This window comes from Seriola dumerili, unplaced genomic scaffold, assembly GCF_002260705.1.
Source record: "Seriola dumerili isolate Sdu_G_001 unplaced genomic scaffold, Sdu_1.0 BDQW01000110.1, whole genome shotgun sequence".
Lineage (NCBI taxonomy): Eukaryota > Metazoa > Chordata > Actinopteri > Carangiformes > Carangidae > Seriola > Seriola dumerili.
Window position 1 is genome coordinate 1,198,691 of NW_019174365.1, and position 15,683 is coordinate 1,214,373.

The window sequence follows — 15,683 nt, forward strand, 5'->3', positions numbered from 1 at the left end:
GGAAACGCGATTGCAAATTCCATAATATAATATCCCGATATAGGCACATTGTGCTGTAAAGAAGAACAGAGGATCAAAAGAGGGGGAGGGACCTGCAAGGTGAAATAAAGCAAGGACGTGCTCGCTGGTTTGGAGTGTAATATATCTTAATCTTCTTTGGAACAGCAGACAGGTTGTGTGTGTGTATTGTGTGTGGCGTCTGTACAGTCAGATGTGTCTGCTTCTTCATTCTGGTGCCACCATGAATGCGTTTGTGTATGTGAAGAGTGGCGGTGAAATACCCCTCCTCTTCCCATTCATCAGACAGAGGTGTCTTTTTCGTGTGTGCTGACACTAGGCCAACCTGATATATTTACAGAGGAACCTTTATGAACTCTGGTGAACGTGCCTTGACCGGCAATTACAGGCTGCAGAGCAGCGTGCTTCCATAAAAACTCTTCTCAACTGCATCAATAAACAAGGGAGGCAAAGGAAGACAGACAATGTTGTCCCATAGCGTAAAAAGCCTTAGCTGCACTGTCCAACCTAGGGGATGTCAGTGACTTGATTTAAAAACTTGTGTCAGCTAGTTTGCACTGTTGCCAAAATTTACAATGTTAATAACTGCATGTTGTATGTCTTGAAAGATTAATTAATCATTTTATTGTGCACAGACAAGGTAATAACTTGTACATTAATATGATGCATACAGGCTAAATCTTGAGTCGATTCCACAAAATAATGAAGAAAAATGTTGAATTTATGAAATTTTGATGAAAAATGTCAAAAACCGTAGTAACCAATAATAAACTGCAAAATTTAATACATTACAGTACAAACAGTATTACATTATGCTTTAAGTATTTTTATTGCATTAAAGAAAGACATATTAATTATGATTTTTATTGCATTTTTAGAACCCTGGTACAGGTCTTCCATTATGAGTTTCTGCACAGGTGTTAGTGAGCGAGGCTTCTTTTATCTTTGAATATCCAATTATACTCATTGCAGACAAGACTGTTGCTTCTTCAGGGGTAAGTCAAAGCTAAAGTGATATAGTGGTTATGTTATCCATTAGACCCCCACCCCCCCCCCTTCTGTAAGTGGGTTTTTGCTTGGTAGAGATTTTTGGAGAGTGGCCAGAGAGGTGTCAGCATCATATTGATTCCTCAGCACTGCAACTTTCTAATCCCACTTTCCCCACTGACAGAATGAGACAGAAGCAAAGACAGAGAGACAGGAAAAGAAACTTTTATCTTGACAAAGCTTTAACATAATATGTCTGTGGTGACAGACTTTGTAAGCAAACCAAAGAGCACTTTTAACAATTATTGGTCGTCTTGTAATTGTAGTAATCAAAATGTTAAAGGTTATTCTACTGTTGGTCTCACAGAGTTGCTAGGTTTAGAAATTAAATGCAGAAAACACACAGACACACACACAGACACACACACACATCCACCGAACGTGCAGCTCATTCTAGTGTGCCTTGGAGCACAGGCTATCAGTGTTACTCTCTGCTAACATGTACACCTCATACCCTTCTGAGATGTTGAGGCTGCTTGTTTGCCGCCCTTCCTGTTTTTTAATTAGATGGTCTGATTAGAGAACATTGACAATGGGGGGGGGGGGCAAAGAGAAAAAATAATTAAAATAGGGATTAGTCTGGTCTGGGGCTCATGTGGACAGAATTAACAGCTAGGACTGCCTGGCTCTATCACTTGCAGATCAGTGTTGCTAATATCACGGTGTTATTAGCTTCACTATCCTCCCCAACTGTGTGATAACGGAGGATTACGGAAGGTGCTGTGGCCAGTGAACCAGGAAAAAACAGTGTGATTTGTCTTAGCATGGCTAATTAGTGCGCTGTTTGCATGGATGAAATGGATCAGGGATGAAGCTGTTCCTTTGACAGAGGGCCAGTTTCAGAGGCTATATTGTAGCTCAATACAAAAACACACACATAAACATGCAGAATTGTTGCTGTCTTGTACATATGCGTAAATAAACAAAAGCAGGCATTACATTAGATTGTTTACTTGGTCAGGATATAGCAGAGGAAGCAGAGTAGTCATGTCTGCAGGCCTGCCTCCAAACAATGAGATGTTCCCCTGTCTGTTTGCTCATACTGCTCTGTCATGTTAATTACTGCTGCTGACGTGCCCTGGGTCTAGGATACTGCATAATAGAGTGCTTTGTTTGATCTATTGGTTTGCGCGGGTGCAGGTTGGTAGCATGTACTGTATGTTTGACTTGCACTTTGGTGTCGGATGTTGGAGCTGGAGACCTCTCAACACATTGCTCCTTCTGATTTTATCTCATATAAAACATTGATTAAATTAAATAAATTATTTGAAATTAAATGTGAATGTGTGAGTAACAAGGAGGATATTTATAAAAGTAAATTGACCAGCATCTGTCTACTCATATATTTCACCATAAATCTGCTGCTGTTCTCAAGTTGAATTTTGGAACATTTGTTATCTCTGCATCATCTGAATGCAGTTAAAAATAGGAAGATTCACTGTTTAATGAGCAAACCTTGATGCCGAAATTGGTTTATTAGCTGCAGCAGATACACAGTGTATTGTATTTAGGGCAAGGATATCTCTGTGAAATATTATTGGCTGATTTTTGTGGTGCTGTTGGGAAATTACTGGGTCAGCATAAAGTGGTCTTGGCGCTCTTGCATTACATCCATTGTATTCATAATTAGCCCCAGTAACGTCAGTGCAATTAGCTGCAGGCCACCTTACTTAGGAGAAGAAACTTTTTGATCCTTTCACATGGTTATGAATTCTGAATGAAAATGAGGTCTGAGCTTAAAGGTGTCTTCTCTGATAAAGCAGAAAAAGTAGTATTTTATTTGAAGAATATGTTTCTGGATAACCCTTGACTCAGGGAGCTGTGTTCTTTCTGTCTCTCTTTCCCCTTTTTGTTTGAGTTGCCTTTGCTTACACATTTGATCCTGTTAATAGAGCTTTAACTTTGAAGGGTATTTTTATGGTTTGTGTCAGAGGTGAAGAAAAGGCATATTTACCCCTTTTAATGAGCTATAAATAGCGTCATCAGAGCAAGGCAGATAAATAGTATTGCTGAGGGATTATTCTGCCTTTTCTTTGGTGTGGAAGCCATAGGGAGGGAATTGGAGGGTTGGTTATAGGCTACACTGAAGCTAATACATTTAGTGCTTTTCTAGCATCCTTACTTTTCTTTTCATACAGCTCGCTGACCCAGTCTTTGTTTGGACGCTCCCTCTTCTAGTTCTTTTCTTCCCCAGTTCATTACAGCATATACCATTGTGATTGTAGTTTTAAAAAAAAAAAAAATCTTTTCTCTACCCGTCATAACACCACCTCCCCTCACAGCACACTCTTTCCCAGGATCCTTAATTGGCCTCCTGTAAACCATTCTATTGTATTTGTCTTCTAAAACTGGATAAATTGTGTCTTCCACAATACGTACCACCATAATGCTCTCACTGGTTCCTCAGATAATGTCCCCTTTGTCTTTCATATAAAATATACAATTTTAACACATCTATAAATATGTCATTTTATTTTGAAATGTTGTAAATCTTGACGTGTAAAAGTAAAAATGCAGTGGAAACATGTTTTTCAAAATGACAGAAGGGTTGAATTATAAATACGAGACATTTAAAGAGGCTTGTAAATAAATATTCTGCAGTGTTCTTCTTTTCCTTCATTCATTCCATGTTTTCTTCCTTTGGCCCCTGTGCCATGTTCTCGATTCCAACCCTTGGCCTGGTTGTGGCTCAGGAAGCCCCACAGCAGATTAGCTCAGGCTTTAGCTGTGGTCCTGACATCAAAGGTGCAAGGAAAGAGGGAGGGAAACGGCAGAGGAGCAGAGACACAGGACAGCAAACGCTGGCACCTGATGTTAAAGGGGTGTGGGGACGACACAGTACAAGGCTGAGCAAGGGATGTGGAGGATGAAGGGCCATGGAAACAGCAGGGCAGCTGGAACTGAGAGACTGTTAAATGTAAGCAAAAAGCAAGCAGATAGATGGATAGAGAGGAAGTGAAGTAATGGGTACAGGGTATTCAGATCAGACAAAGGTCAAATAATGTTTTTGCAGCTTAATTTCATTTCTTATTTTAGTGTGTCTACTGTAGCTGCCAGATCAGATTGATTTCCTTACTCTAATAACACCAAATGAAAATTGTCCAATTAGAGGAATGTAATAGAAAATTTGTTTTGTAAACTTTTCTTTTACCATCTCACCCTAGTCCAGTCCCAGAGTGAACCCTAACCATTGTGTACTATAAGCAGATTCAAAGCAGAGTCTATCAATTATTAACATTCAACAATAGTACCCAGGTCTTGTGGGGTGTACACAGTGGGATATAAATACTAAATATACATTATTCCCAAGGGCCGAGCAATTGATGTTCCTTGTCAGAATTAAACTGGATTAGAGATGATAAAATATTCATGATCCCATGGGGAAATCACTGTAGTTGGAAAGACATATATGATAATTTAGCAAATATAGAATAGAAGATTATATAATTACAGCATATTATAACAACATATGTACAGGTTAAATGCTATGTAGCTCACTTGACCTAAATTGAAGGTAACTTTACTCACTTAATTGAAATAAACAGTATATTTGGCAGATGCCCTCACCTTGATTGTATAGAAATAATCACTGCGCACACACTGCATAGTCATCTTAAGGAAATGTAACCCGTACTGGAGATATACTGTGAGCCAGCAAGTCATTGAACTTCTTTAAATTCTACACCTTCTGCATACAGTGTATAGCTTACAACATGGTCATTTTATTACCTTCTTATGTGTTTGTATCCCTTTGTTAGATACATTCAAGATATCGCAAGTATTTATACTGTTTGTTTTTGTCTCCCTTCAGGGAACAAGTTAGATGCTTACCGGTTCCAAGTGCCAATTGCAACCTGCTGCAAAGTTGCATTTCAGTAAAATGAAATGAATGAATAAATTCAACCAACATTTATCCTTGATTATAAGCTAATGCTGTTAACATATTTTGGCGTACACACCCTATTACAACAGCTCCAAATGGCAGTAAAGCAGTAACTCGATTTGAATTTGAACATCCGGAAATGATGCACCACATTGTCAGTAAACAACACACACAGTGTGTTCTGCACGTCTGTGAAACTTTGTTCCAAAGGCATACGAGAAGAAAAGATCCAGTGTGACTCCAGCTTTCTCATGCACAATACATTCTCATCCTTTCTGCCTCATCACCTCTTTTAACCTCACTTTCCACTCCCTGATGCAAGCTGCCTACCCAAAGCAGCTCAAGTACCACAGTCCACTTTCAAGTGGCTTTATTTGATTCATTTTTAGAGGTGCCCAGGATGGAGACAGGAAATTGTTCTTTAATGCATAAGAAGGAAACATTTAAAAATAAAGAACACAGGCATAAAAGCACTTATTGCCCTTTATTTATTGTCTTATTTCATGACCCTGGAGGATTCCTGACCTCAGACCAAGAGCCATTTGTCTTATAGCATTTTTTTTATTTCTCTTTTTGAATGTTACTTTCTGTTCCAGCATAAGATTTTGCTAAATTGGATGGAAATAAAGAGGAGCCAGTTAGGTGCGGTGTGACAATCACTATTGTATTTGATTTAGACTGATACTATGAATGTATTTTTAAAGGCTTCAGAACAAATCGATGCTTGTCCAACCAATGATTGTAACAAAGTGGAATGCAATCTGGATGATCTGAAGTTTGATTTGTCATAAGAATGTGCGACCCTGTCAGGTCAACCTTCATAATAGTCGGTCAAAACCAGGCCAGTTGTTGCTTGCTGTTTGTATGTGCCTGGTTTGGAACTGTAGTACTTGGTCCGTACTTCTCTTTGTTTGCCGTGTGTTCACTTGTTTTCCCTCACAGCCTACACAGGAGCTATTTAAGAGGGAAGACTGATAAAAAGGGAAGACTTCATTGAAACTTGAGCTCTGTTGGTTGTCACTGGATACGGGTAGTGGATGATAGTCACTCATAGCATTCACCCTTCCCTGAGGCGGCCCTCCCTCTGCCAACCCAGGCATGTGTTCACAGAAGTGGTGAATTTGAGGCTAATTATCAAGCACACACTGCTGCTCAGGGAGCTCCGTGGCAGATCCCAAGACAGAGGAAGTGTGAACATAAAGTCACATACACACACACATGCATGCATTCCTGTACGCACCTACACACAAACACGCACAAGAGATGTATTTTTAGTGGGAAGATATTTGGGGGTGCTCATGGGCAGGGCATGAAAGTCACAGCATTTATTTAACTGTAGCTAATTGAGTCCAGTGGGATTGTTTGTTGTGATTGAGTTTTCTTTATGAGGCAAAGAAAGGGAGGAGGAAGAAAGACCAAACTTAACTTGTATATGCATATGTCTCATATAATGTTGTTCACAGCCCCAGTCCCAGTTTCCACTTGCTCCCTCCGTTCCAGTCCACAGGAAATATACAGTACTTCTTATTACTATTATATTTTACACAATTATGAATAAATTATCATATTTGATTCAAACGAATTTCTGTAAAACAGCTTGGCAGTGTCAAATAAACATCATTGATTTTATTTTTACCCTGAGAACACAAATTCCTGCTGTTAAAATACAGTATCTGTCAGTGGTGGTTGATGATGTGCTTTGGGTATTGCTTCTAGGATGTCATATCATTTAGAGATGTAACATTACTCTTTTTTAGACAGTGCAGAGACGCATGTTTTGCTCAAAGTGATGAAACACCTTTGATTACCTTTGTTCAAACAAACAGGCTGGCATTGTCGTGGTGTCTGGCTGTATACCTTGTTTACAGACAAACCGTGTTCCTTGTTTGGCATCCTCACAATGGTGAAATGACTAGCAAGTAATTGCAGTTCCTGTGGGTTTAAAGAAAAGTATTCTCTATTTCCACTCGTCTTTTTCCAGCCACACTAAACAGGCTTCTACGTCTACTTGGTGTGAAGTGCTCGTATTTTACTGACAGATATATTTGTCAGAGTGGGACCATAATTCATCTTTACAACTTCTGAAGTACATTGTTTTTTTTTTTTTTACAAAAGTCCCTGTACTTTTTGGGTAATACATTTTGTCAGTACCAGAGTTCCTGTAGGAGTAGAGCCATCAGGAATAGAAACCCCAATTAACCAGAAAAAGACTAACCAGAAAAGATTCAGATTCCATGTATCTCACGGTAGATAGCTGGGAAAATGCACTTGTTGAAGCAAATCATTAATGCCCAGCTCTTGTTAATTATCCTCTGGTGACTTTGACCTGTTTCACTCTAGGAAAGCTGAGCTGGGCAAGTTCTCTACTTCAGGGGCTCTTACTCAGGATCACAACATACAGCACTTTACCCCGTGTGACTGTGTTACCGCAGGCTCTCTGCCTGTCAGGGAAAGACTGATTCTGATTGACAGCAAACACAAGGTCTGTGTCACAGCTACTGTAATCACATTCACCATGGCAGGACTGAGGCATACAGTATTTGATGCGTTGATAGTCTAGAGATATCAAATGCCTAACAGATATTTTTTTTAATCATAATGCAGTCTTAATATAGGGGAGCTCAAGTACATGATGTACCATGTAGATTTATTTACTGCTCCTCCAATTTTATGATAATGTTGTGTCCTATAAATCTGATTTTCTGATCCAATTCTTAAATGACCAGTAGATTTTTGTTTATTATGATCACCATTTGTCCATTCTATGAGACACTTGCCCATATCTTCACATACAAAGCTGATCAGTGCCTAATTTCATGGAGCATGTTGCCATGCTTTAACATAGCATGAAAGAGCTGGACTGAAGAAAAATAATAGTTCTTAGTTTTCCTCTCCTTTCCCTTGGCTCTCAGCTCTCAAGTTACACGCTAATAGACAAGAAGAGGCTATGTAGACATCTGGTGGTTCCTTTGCCACATACTAAAGACTTGATCCTGTGAAATTAAATGCTAATAAAGACACTTCATACATAGCGCAACAAGCTTTCGCTGTGTGTAAGCTGATGGATACATTGCTGAAAAATAGTTTGTTACAATGGTATTATATATTATACTAAAAGAGCATTTTTTTCTATTTGCTGAATTATATACTGAAAACGGATTTAGTTTCTATCAAAGCCACTCCATCCACACATCCACTCCCACAACCTTTTTGATTGCTCTTAAGTGCTTCCTGCTTGGGGCTCCAATATTAATGAGAGAGAAATTAACAACATTGCCGCCATTGTCCTGCCATTAGGCTACTCCTGTCCCAATTAACTGGCGTTACTGCTGTCATTCTCATTATGGGGCTTTACCATTTTAACTTCTGAAGTTGAAATGAATATCAATTACAGTGCACTTTGACTAGAGCTATTTTGAGAGAGGCTAATAAAGTTTGTTTGTTGAGTCGATGAGCCCTGTGACGACTTAAAAGCTTGCTGCGAAATGAAATAGTCTGAGTGATGAGAATGGAAGTTGAGTGATGAGGTGCACAGCAGACAGACAGCTTTCACCAAACACCAGTGTAAACAGCTACAGCTGTACCTGTGCGTGCATGTAAATGCCCGCATGTCTGTACATACAGTATACAGTAGGGCGAGGTGTTTGTGCACATAAATGGACCAGTAATAGTGGATTTAGTGGCTTTAAATAGAAATATGAGAGTGAGGGATAAACTTAATACAGATGCCTGGCAGGAGGGTTTGACTCACAGCTGTCATCAGCAAAGTCTGCTCTTACGTCATACAACCATACTTATCCACTCAAGTTGAAGCAGACATGTCTTTCCTCCACTTCAAGGGTTCTCAGAGTAATTCGGCTTCTTTTTTATCTCTGTTGGCGTCTTTCCATTGACTCTGCTTGCATTATTGTTATATCTGAACATTGTAAAATGCAACTGCAAAAGCACCATTCACCACTATCTGCTATAGAAGTTATGGTCTATGACTGTCTATGGAGCCTGGATAATTCTAGTCCAACCAAGTTTAGACATTTGTTCTTTATGAGCACATTCCTATCAAAGAATGTATTATTTAGTTAAATTGTATGGAGAGGAGAATCTGCTTTGAAAACCAGGCGATTTATCTTTTCATACAAGAGTATTATTTGCACCTGCAACAAACTATAACAGAAACTACCATGAAAATTAAGATTTTTGAAACTTTTTACACATTTTATGCTTATTATTTATTTTCTGTGTCAAGCTTTGTATTGTAAGTATTGTATTGCGATTGTAACAGCGAATCCTGTATTGTGAATCATACCAAATGGTTAGCTGACTGTACATCCCTTGTTATTGCGTTATGATTGAGGGAAGTTGTATTGCATATGTTGCATACACAACAACAACCCCTCCACCTTCCTGCGGAGGAGATGTAGGGCACTACAGTCTGGATATTTTCTGTAGGGTGGAAGGGGGTAGGCATCTTGGTGTGTGAGTGTTCCAACATAAGTGTTTTTGAGGGCCACAGAGGGCTGGTGTGGGTTGCAGGGAATAATGAAGCAGCTCTCGTCTATATTTGAACAGCTGCTGTTATTGCGCTCTCTTCTGTCTTTGCTATTTCCACTCATAGTGGCATGAACTTGGTTTTGATGTCACAGCAAAGAAAAAAAAAAAAAACACTCTCTTCCCTCCGGTGTTTTCCACTCGCGCTCCTCTCATCTCACTCATTCTCCTCCATCATTTGTTCTGCCTGGCATGCTCACATCTGACTGGCAGACATGCTGCTGATTAATGTGTTCATAATCACCATGGAGACAGAGAAGGGTGATTAATACCAGTCATTTAACATAGTTAGAACTTCCACTGAGAATGTTTGTCTGAGTGTGTTTGTGCGCCTTCCTGGCCCAGGTCGTTGTCCATGAATGACTGTGTGTGCTGATGTCCATGTGATTTGTGCTTGTGTGTCTGCAGTACATGTCAAAGGAATGATTTATGTATTTCCACTCTAATGACTCTGGGTAATTGTTGTGAAATGAAAGCATGTTTACACCTTTTTGAGTGTCATTGCATCAGCGGCTTGCAGCCTTTGGATGAAGATGGAATTCATGGGTGAACAGACAAAGCTTCATCATTGTCTTTCAAAGTTTCCACCTGGATTGATTGACATCTCTGAATTTAGGACATCCATTGCGACAGAAAAGAATAGAATTCGTGTATTGGCAGCAGCCTGGAGTCTGTTTTATATCTGTACATTGGCCTATAGTATATTATTGTGAAAGGATCTCTAGGGCCTTGCAGTCTAGTCAGTGGCCACCCAGCCTAATGACATGGGCTATTAAGGTTTCATTAATCCACACAGTGAGAGAATGAGGATGGGGGATGATGTGTCTGCTAACATACTGCAACCACTGAATTGTCCTCCATGGACCCAGATTTTATATATATATATATATATATACGTATATATATCCTACATTATCGAGTATCTTTGTCAGTGACAGAGATCGGCTAAAAGCATCGATGTAGACACATGTACAGTGCACATACACACATGTGGATCGTGATTAACCTTGTCATCATTATCATTATCATCATCATCAGTAGAATATCATACCAGTGACAAATATACCTTATTAAAAGTCTGAAATAAGCCCAGAGAGAAAATAGCCAAAGGGAGCAGCCAGTGTTTCCTCTCTTACATTATGTGTAGGTTTTTTTCTTGTTAACAGTAGTTTTAAACACAATTGATCTCAGTCAAGAATTGTTTTTTCAAATGACCCAAAGTTAAGCACATAAGTAGGATTTGAGTTCCAGCACCGTACGTTAATTAAGGAGGATCAATGGGATATTTATTTGTGTTGTTTGCGAAACAACTGTTCACAGCATTTAAAGAGCATACCACTTGTTTGTATGACATTTTGTTTTGAATGTATCTTCGAGCGGGTCATTTATCTTTAGAAAAAAAAGACAGTGGGTGACAGTGAAAAGCAGCGCTGACTTTACATCATTTTGTTGCTTTACGTCACTGCATGGTTGGAAATTAGACAAGTATCCTCAGCTGAACTGCAGTTGCTGTAATTTTTGCCCAAGGCAAAGCTTTTTTTTTTTTTTTTTTTTTGTTAACATGAGACCGGTGAAGATGAATAATGTAAACAAGCAAATGACATGTACCAGGATATATTGCTGGGAGGCACAGTGACCCACAGTCAAAGTTTTGCCTCTGAATTCTGTGCAGGCAATTACTGTGAACTCATACAAAGCCATATTTAACCGACAGCAAAAAACAGATGTAATAGAGCCAGCACTGACTCACTCCACAGTGCCATACATGGACAGGAAGCTTTTATGGTTGTTGTACAGTTCTGCTTTTGTGCCACATGCCTGTGCTCATAATCTGAAAGACATGAAAGTAAAGCTTTTTTATAGTTTGGTTGTACAACATATTTTTTTTTATATTTAGTCATCATCTGAGACCACTCTGACAAAGAGTAATGACATTCAGTCAGGACTAACTGTGGTTGTTAAACTCATATACGCGCACATGCACACACACACACACACACACATGCACACACACGCACACACATGCACACAATTACATTTCCTTGTGTTCTCTTTTGTTCATATAAACTCAGGGAGTTACTGGGTTGTTTCTATCATCTATATAGTAACACACACCTGCAGTGAGCAGAGACGGTGGATATATCACGGCTGAGGTGAGGGGGGAGGGTAAAAGGTCAGCGCTGACTCAGGAGGAAGCAGATGGAGAGTCCTCTTTTAATTGGATGGTAGTTTTACGACAAATCGTTTGTGGTCATGGGTGATGTATAAAAGATAGCTCTACTCTTCTCTTTTCTTCTCTCTTCTCTTTTACCTGGAGGTGTTTTCCATCCTTTCTCTTCCCACTTTACTTGATTGATGACTTTAATATTTACCTGCAATCTCCCTCTCTCAACATTGGGCAGGAAATAAAAAATAAAGCACAAACACATAATAGACATTAATATATTTTAAAACTGAATAAAGTATATGAGTATAAAACACTATGAGCGCATGTTATATCCCTCAAATGGTTTTGGACTGCAGGACCAATAAAGGCTAATGGAAGAAGAGATCGGGCTCTATCAGCCAGGGTGAATATCTCCACTCGCTGCTGTGTAATAGAAGGGACCTTGGCCCACTTCCACTTTACACCTTAATATTCCCCACATCTTAATCAGTTTTCTTAGCTTGACTTAAGCAAATATCCCCATCAGGTGCTCTAAGAAACTGTCATCAAAGCTCTGAGCAGTGCCAGCCATCTGGATCTGGGATTGGGATTTTCTGTCACTTGTCCTGTCTAATCTAATTTTGACAGTATGTCACCTCACTGTCTGCCTACATACATGATTCCTACCCTAAATTGGTTACAGCCCCAAAATGTAAGACATAACAGGCACACTGTTCACAGCCATTTCATTCTCATCCCCGTCTTTCCTTTTCTTCTGACTCTCATGTTTGAGAAAGAGAAAGACAGAGCAGATAATACTGACTATGGCATCCATTTGCATTGCATATTGTCCCAAATATAGGCATGGAGCAGCAGAGTAAGACAGAGGGAGGGATTACAGGGAGTGATGGCAAAAGAGAGAGAACAAACGCTAATCTCTAAAAAACGAACAGCGAAAGCCAGACAAAGGGCCAGCGAACACAACGGTGGAATAAAGGCCTTCTCTGTCTTGTTTCGCAGCCCATACTTTTCAGTTCATGCATTTGGAAGAATCTTTGAATGGGTGCACAATAGAAAGGCTTTGTCAGCGACCCTCAGACTAATTGAAGGAAAACAAATACATGGAGTTCCTGGGGGAAGAAAAAATACTGTGGGTGGACAGCAGGAGGGACAGGGTGGAAGGAAGGGGAGCTGGAAGTTGAGGTCTGTGGTTTTGGCAGGTCTTGGTGCCTGGATGACTCATTCCCCATTCCCTATGTCCCCCGGAAGCTATTCATCTCTTGCCTTTTCTTCCTTCCTCCCACATTTGCCGTTCTCAAAACCCTTATCTATCCTCACAACCTGAGTGAGATGCTGATCTAAAAAGTCTTGAAAAATTGAAGTTCTACTCTTTATACAGGCATAGGGAAAGAGATATGCACTGTAATATGGTCGGACATTGACTCAGCAATACCACAAGGGACCGAGGAGTCTGGCTGAGATGAAAGAGGGGAGCAACTGGGACACCAGATGTCCATCTGGGGTTCATCCACTATCATTTCCCAGCTTGTCTCAGTGGCTCATTTCCACATGCTGGACATGTGGCTTTAGAATCAGGATAGGAAAATCACTTTTACTTTTACAAGGAGTTACAAGGCACAAATATACACCTCAAATATGCCCCCAGAAGCAGATAATGTCCCTTTTTAAGTTGGATTTATATTTCTGGACATAGTTACTGTCTGTGGGTAATGATGCACATAATGAAAACTACCTCAAGGCAGTAGTAAAATAAAATGTATTTCATTTTAACATGTTGTTTATTTCTCACACTGTTTGACCTGTGTACAGAAATGCAGAGTGCATCATTTAAATTGGAGACCACAAAAGGAACAGGCATATTGCCTCCCCTGTTTGATAGCTTCAAGGATTCAACCTTCTAGAAGGGAAAGAACATTATACATCCTACAGATTATTGTGGAAAATATTGTCAATAATAATTCATCCAATCAGACTCTACCTTCATTGCATTTTAAAATGTACATTGATAATAATTTAAGTGGAGACTGGATGAAACCATCAAAATAAAATATGCACAATTCAGCATGCGTGAAAGTGTCTTACATGCTTTTTGTGAGGTCACCTTTTGCCTTTCACCAATGAAAGCCTCATAAATTGCTCTATATGTGCTTACTTTTAAGATTATAAGTGGTCTGAGTAGGTGGTAATGTGAGCACAGTTTCTTGCCAAAAAGGTTTTGAAAACTGCATAATCACAACCTGAGCTGCTCCACTCCTCCCACCTTGATGTAAGGAGGGAGCATTTGGTTCCTGGAACAAATGCAAGCATAAAAAAATGGACTTGACTAAAATGACAACATGGCCATGTTGGTGCTATCAACAGCTCAGCGGAGGCATGAAAATAGTTTTAGTCTTATTTATTTCTGTACCGAGAGACTCTTCAGAGTTTATCTGAAAAGATGCCAGAAAAAGCAGCACAGTGGGAATTGAGTAAGAAATCACTGATAACTAACAATACTAAAAGATAAGGAAACCAATGTAGGCCATATAAGAGCTGAAATAGCAGTTGTATATTGAAGCGGGTGATTTAGAGTAAAACTGAAGTGTGTGGGTAGTAGCCATTGAACCCAAAAATGATGTACAAGTATAGACGTGGTGGATGTTTTTTTTTTCCCAACCACTTTGGTGTGGTAAAAATGTCTCCCTATCATTAATCCTCTCCTACACTATTTTCTTATTTTTTACTGATTCAAGCAGACTGTTGTGTCAGGATTTGTGTATGGTGGTGTTTACTAAGAACAGGTAAAAATAAAAGAATAACCTTCAACTATGAGAAAAAAAACCCCCACAGCTTTAGAATTCCTCTCAAATAGCCCTTCAAAATAAACCTAGATGGATTTTAATTGTCGTTATTACTTTGTATATTTTTCCCACTTGTAGTTAATTAGCTTGCTTTATACTTTATGTCGACCTTTATGTACTGTACTACCCTTTAATACGTGGGAGCCTTGGGGCTTATTGTTTTAAAGGGAAAATTCTGACTCTGCACTTTTCAGGGCCTTCATTATAAAAAGTGCACAGGAGCAGATTGTAAGGCAACATAGGTTTATATGCCATTTAGTTTTATGATTGCCAGTAAGTTGCTGTTGCTAATGGGCTGATGTTAAATCATGCATGAATTTAATGTCCACATGACCCAAAAAAAAAAAAATAAAATGATGCATTTATTGGGCATTTCCTGAAACTAACAGCACTCATCTCTGGTGCGCATATGTAAAAGAGATACAGTAACAACGTAAATCAGCAATACAGGGGAAAATTCGTAGATAGTGATAATTACAAAAAGCAACAGGAATGATCCTTCTTGAGTGCTGTATTGTGCATATATGATTTACAGCCTGGTGAGGACATGCTAAATGTTGAAGCATATGCAAGCACGCACAAATTCAAATAAATACAAACAGAAATGAATGCAAAACCCCACAGATCCTTCTCTCCTAACACAATGATGTAGTTATTTCAGGATGCGCTGGTATCAGGGGAATACAATGTGCCGGCTCTGTTTGGGGGATTTGACAGTGTTGCCAGGTTCAATATCATTAGCATGGTTTCACCTGTCTCCTTGCATACTGCGTCATCTCAGACTCACTTTGAAAAACGGAACAGCTCATATACACAAACCATAAGGGGAGACAAAGAGTGAGACAGAGAGACATGAGGAAGGGAAGGGAGAGAGTAATTGTCCACCGTATCATGAATGTCCATCTTAAACTGACAGTTCATCTGATATTGAATCGTATTATTAAAACAGGTGAAAAAGGATCATTCCACTAACCTCTGGGACCTCGACTTGTCGTTTTCACACTTTGCTTTATAAGGATTGAACAAACAAGATGTAATGTGTTAACTGATGAGCTTTAAAGGTGCTTGTACATGGATTTTGTAGCCCAGGCAAGTTATCTATTCCTTTTTCCCTGCTTAATGCTAAGCTAAGCTAAAAGGCTTTGGGCAGTAGCTTCATACAATATTTATCGTAGCAATTCGA

The 15,683-nt window shown here is 39.4% G+C and overlaps 1 protein-coding gene across 1 annotated transcript in view; it reads left to right on the plus strand.

Moving 5' to 3' along the window:
• The window catches only part of csmd2 (CUB and Sushi multiple domains 2), a 232,232-nt gene that overhangs the window by 86,632 nt on the left and 129,917 nt on the right, over positions 1 to 15,683 (plus strand). The window lies entirely within an intron of this gene.